Genomic DNA, 5,998 nt, shown 5'->3' with positions numbered 1-5,998 from the left:
CATTAGAGTCTTTGAAAAGTTGTTTTGCCTTTATTTTCCTGAATTTAGATTTCAGATTTGATTGTTGGACTATGTTTTTAATGGTAAAATCACTGTTCTACATGAAAAAGTTTGCAATGAAACTGCCTTTCCAGGTCACAACTGGAACAAATGAGTAGCATCAGACTGAATGGATCACAATATTTGAATGTATTCTACTTCACAAATTTGATTTTTGTATTAGCTTCCAGCTAATTAGAAATATTCTTGCTTAAAGTTGACTATAGCCTTCTACAGCGTTCTCCAGTTTTTCTCTGTTTTAGCATATGCATTTATCTGATCCATTATAACTTTAGAGTGCTGGACTATTTAAATCCCTTTAGTTTCCAACCAATGAGTATTAGCCTTTCAATGATGTGAGTTAATCTCATTTATTGTCCTTTGCATTATTGGTATCTTTTTTTAAAAAAATTGGTTCCTATTGAAATTTGGGGAAAAAAAACTACTTAAAATCAACCATACTCTTGTTCCAAATTCATTGTTTTCTTAATCTATTAGACTTTGGCATCCGCTCTAGTACAGAGTAACTTTACAGAACAGGCAAAGTTTTTGAGAAAATAAACATGTAAGACAAAGGAGAAGAATGTGTAAATCTTAAGATCTTAGACAGCCTTGCTATTGTTGCTTCTTGACCGCTCTAAAAGAAAAATGCATTCTGTTTCAAGCAAAGGCTTATAACCAATATATATTTATGTCTTTTTACTCTACTGAAGTAGGACCTGAATTAAAATGCCTTGACCAACATGCAAGAAAAATACTGCATATACCTGTTTGTTGTAATTTTTTTTCTGCTAACTTTCCAAATAGGAATTCGGGTTACAGTTTTATTTATTTACTTATTTGATTTTATTTCCCTCCCCCCCCCCCCTTATTACTTTATAAGCAATTCCAGGCAGTAATATCAATGAGTTCTCTAAAAAAAAATCTAGATACATTAACCAGGAGTTATCTGATTTGTTGATGTAACAATATAATACCTTTCAGCCTGACTGCGAATGAAGTCCTAAATTACTGTTCCAAATGCTAAAAAAGAAATGGAAAAATTTCAAATGGAAAAAGTAAAGCATGCTGCTAAAAGATCTAATGTAATCTTTATCAGAAGAACATTATTTTATATTCAGAAGAATTTCTGCTAGTAACTCTGTTTAGAGTAGTGGTAATTCTATATACTATAATAAAATCTTTTTAGATGAATTCCTAGGATTTATGCCAGGAATTAGTAAGGCCATAAATTATGCAATTACCATTTAAGATGAAATATGCTTGAGCTATTTCTTTCATAAGCAATATCAGATATAAATTATAAAGTGAATAGTAGTATTCTTGTATCTCTTGTGTTGCATGTACCATTTTGATGGCAAGAGTATTATTTGTTTTTATAGTAATATAGTTGGTTGAAAATCACTTTTTTGCACAATTATGCCTGAGAGAAAAAGAAACAGAACATATATAGTAGTCTTGCTTCTAAGTATGAAATGAGAATGGTATGATGGAATAATTGCTTTTTATCAACTCTTTAGTGACTTCTAGGAATTCTGTAGGTTCTTTATCAGGTATCTTACTCATGTTTTTTTAGTAGCTTGTAAATTGGATAGCCATTTTGAACAGCTGTGTAAAAATCAGTCTCCTTTCATTCTGCCAATACCTCTGTTTCCCCGAAAATAAGACCAGATCTTATATTATGCTCCAAAAGATGCATTAGGGCTTATTTTCCAGCTAGGTCTTATTTTCTGAGAAATACAGTACTAAATGTGTCCATCTGGCTGACAATCTTTTTCTCAAATTAAATTAGTGTATCAAAATATAAAATACAAATATTTTTGTATTACGAGTATCCTGAAAAATCATGCTAGGGCTTATTTTCAGGAAAACAGGTAGTATAATTTCTCTTGGTTGCCAGATGATGTATTGGACAAATTAATAATTGAAAATCTAGTCATTTGTAAAAATTGAAAGCTTGGGGTTCCTATGATATAGTATGGGGTGAGAGAGATGACATTTTATTTACAATATTATTCAACATTCAACACTAGCAAGTTCTTCAGATGACATACAGTAAAAATTAAATCCATACAAATATGTTTCTATTTGTATTACTTATTGGTTAAATATGATTGTTGCGGTGAAGTTGGAAAGCAGAAATATTTAATATTTTGTTAAACTATAAAACATTTGGAATATTTCATTCTATGGAGAACTTTGGATATATCAAGCTTGGGCAGTTACGAAAAACGCAATTATGTATAGATAGTCTCAATTTATGACCACAATTGAGCCCAAAATTTCCATTGCTAAGTAAGGCAGTTAAGGGAAATTTACCTCCTTTTATGACCCTTTTTGCAGAATTGTTAGGCAAATCTCTGCAGTTGCTAAGAGAATAATGCAGTCATTAAATGAAACCGGTTTTCCCCATTGACTTCGCTTGTCAAAGCTGGCTGGGAAGGTTAAAAATTGGTGAATACATGACCCTGGGACAATGCAACTGTTAATTGTTTCTATCCCATCTTTTCTATTTTTACAATTAACTCAACATGACAAAAATATCCAATACGCCTTCCTCCTATTTTCCCCACAGCAACAACTGTGTGGTGAGTTGGTCTGAAAGTGAGTGACTGGCTAAAAATCATCCAGCTGACTTCCCTAAGGTGGGACTTGAACTCGCAATCTCTTGCTTTCTATCCTGGTGCCTTAATACATGCCAGTTACCAAGCACCTGAATTTGGATTTTGTGACCATGGGGATGCTGCAATAGTCATGAAAAACAATCAAAAGTCACTTTTTTCAGTGCCATTGTAATTTTGAATGGTCACTAAATGAATCGCTGTGAGTTGAGGACTACCTATATTGAATCAACTTAGATTTTGTACCAAAGGAGATAGGCAATATGTTTTGGCATGTGCTAGATTTAATTGTTCAAAAATAGATTTAGAATTTAAAGAAAATTATATAAATTTGAGACAAGTTATATATTTTTATTTAAAAATCTAATTTAAATGTGTGCTTGAGCTTTTTAGTTTTTTTAAAGTTTGTTTTCTGTATATCCACACATAGTTTAGTACAGGAGTCCCCGATCCCCAGTCCATGAACTGGCACCGGGCTGTGGCATGCCAGAAACCAGGCTGCACAAAGCCCCATTCACGGGATGCAGGCAGCGCACGAAACCACGCCCGCTCTGGTCTGCAGAAAAACCTCCGTGGAACCGGTTCCTGGTGCCCAAAAGCTTGGTGGCCACTGATAGAATGTTTTAATATTTTTGTCTCCATATAGCTCTTTATAATAGGCTAGGTTTCTCTTTTAAAGTCTTTTATATGATATAATTAGGTATATTATTACAAAGTAATGGTCTTTTAGCATTAGCAATGAGAGAGAATCAAAGAAAAGGTAATTATATGCCAGAATAAAAATATACTAATAGTGCAAAAAAAAATAAAAACTTTTTATTGCGAATGATAGGTGTGGGAAAATAAGTTGATTTGTCAATTCATATTGAGAGATTCCACGCATATTATAGTAATACTTTTTTTTTCTTTTAAAGCAATGCACCTTTAAGGAAAAGTAGTTATGGCTGGTTCATTGGAATTTCCCTATTGGGCTTTGCCTTCTGGAAGAAAAGCTTAACCTGAATTTCACATCCCCTCTCAAAAATGTTTGAAACTGTTCTTCAATCAGCCTGAAGAGGGGGGGAAATATAATTTAAATCATTGGCGCTCTCTGTTTTCTATTGTATTTTGATTGGTATTGTACAAAACAATAGAATACAATACCGAACAGCTACAAATCTGCAGTGGTTTGAAGAACTGAGTTTGCAATTCAAGTAGCAAACTGAATTCCATGCTGTCAATCATCATGTGACAAGTTTGGGCAGCTGGACGTCAAAAATGGGATCAGGAGGGGAGGGCTAGTGGGAGTGGCTGGCCAGGCACCTTTGCCAAAAGTTTTTCAATAGGTCTATTTATGACTTGGATGTGAATGCGAGCCTGGCACTTCTGCACTGCTGTTTCTCAATGTTTTGAGTTGTGTTCTAGCTATAGCTAATGCTGCCAAAACTCTTAAGGGCATCAGGGTGTGCTTGCACAATTAAAAGAAGAGCCTCCCCCTTAAGATGTGTTACAAGCATATTTACAAATTGGACTGTAGCTTCCCCATCTGAGAGTGATTCATAGTGATCTGGATGCACCAGAATGTAATCCCAGGATACAATTAATCCATGGTTTGAAATTCTACTTTCTTGCAATTCTGTTGGTGCCACTGCAACTTCATTCACAACTCGTATCTTGGTTCTTTGAAATTGATAAAGTTGGGAAGCTATTCTTACCTTTGATGAATATCTATCTGGTTCAGGACTTTTAAGAGACTAGGAGATGGTCATGACAGATTTACAACATACTGATGATACCAGTCCCTGGTGATACCAGTCCCAGTGACTTTTGGGTCACCTCACCCATATGTTAAACAGGGATAAGAATGTTGAGCCTTTTGGTCCCTCACAAATGAGGGGCCATGCACACAACCACCTCTACTTCCCTGTAGAAGGAGTAGAAGTAAAAAAATACTGTGGTTGATAGTATTGAAAACTACTGAGATCAAGAAATGATACACCTTCCTAACCCTGCCAAAGGTCATCAACAAATATGATGTTGATATAGGCTCCATATCATAGCCTGACATGAAACCTGACTGCAAAAGATCCAGATTTGTTTTCTAAGACTTGCAATTGTTTGACTATTTCCTCAACCTTTCCAAGAAAAGGAATATCAGAGACTGGACAATAACTGTCCAGAGATGAATCCAACAATAGCTTCTTGAGAAAGAGGAACACCACTAATGCCTTCTGAAAGGCTGACACCTTGTTTTGGCAGATGTCAGGGCAGTCATAAGTCATTTCTTCTTTTCTATCCAGAAACAATCAGCACAGCAATGGTTTTAAGCTTTATTATTAACTCAATAAAACATTTAAAAGGATACATATAAAGCAAGACGGCATCCAAATCTCTTACAACCTGTTAAGAACTCCTTAATAATGACAGCAGATATAGCCCAAGGATAGACAGCTTCCACAATACCTAATGCTAGTTTCTATGCAGAAGTTCCCACAAATAACAACCTCAAGGATTTTATCAAAACCTGGCACCACAGCTTCATGCCCTACTATGACCTTGACCGGGTGGCACATGACTCTGGGATGGGAATCAAAAGTCTGAGACTTTCATTTTTGCAGCTATGTGGAGCTTCCCGCCCCCCTTTCTTTATTCAGCAAACGAGAGTGAAAAACAGATTAGCTCAGAATGAGTTCTAAACTAGATTTTTCTTAATGTGAAGTAAAAATCAAAATAGGACAGTAAACTCCTTGGCGCAATGGTCTTCTGCATTGCCACCACACACCTAATTACAGATCACCACCTGAATTACTTTTGACATGCAGGAAGGACCTGGATCTAATAAACAGTGGACCAAACTTCGGAAGACTTTGTCCACTACCTCAGGAATTGGGATTGGATTCAGTACAAATAACCTCACATGACTTATGCTTTTCCTTCAACTTTACTTTAGACCTGTGAAGGTCCCATAGACCAGGTCACATAGACCTGTGAAGGTCAAAATGAGAAGGTCAAAATTCATCACAGTTTTAATTTCAAAAGGTTGCTATATAAGGCAATCACTAAACCAGGACTACCTGTATAGGTTAGGTCAGCACCCTATTCCCTGACAAAACCATGGATGAGGTTATTTATTACAAACCAACCTGGCATTTACAAGTAACAGCTGGAGCTTGGAGCAGATGCAATCATTTGGCACCAGGAGTGAACACTGAGGACAAAACATGACTGCTACCCACTAATATGGCTTCCCACTTTATCTTTCCCCGTCACAACTATGATGGCATTACCTACCCTTTATTCTCCCTCTAATGTCTAATCTCACCATCAGACCCTTTAGACTTCCCTCCAAGGCCAGAATA

The sequence above is a fragment of the Pituophis catenifer genome, unplaced genomic scaffold (assembly GCF_029215685.1).
Source record: "Pituophis catenifer annectens isolate HBS135680 unplaced genomic scaffold, rPitCat1.0.hap2 SCAF_3, whole genome shotgun sequence".
In the NCBI taxonomy this organism is placed as follows: Eukaryota; Metazoa; Chordata; class Lepidosauria; order Squamata; family Colubridae; genus Pituophis; species Pituophis catenifer.
The sequence above is the reverse complement of the archived record's forward strand: the minus strand, read 5'-3'. Positions refer to the sequence as shown.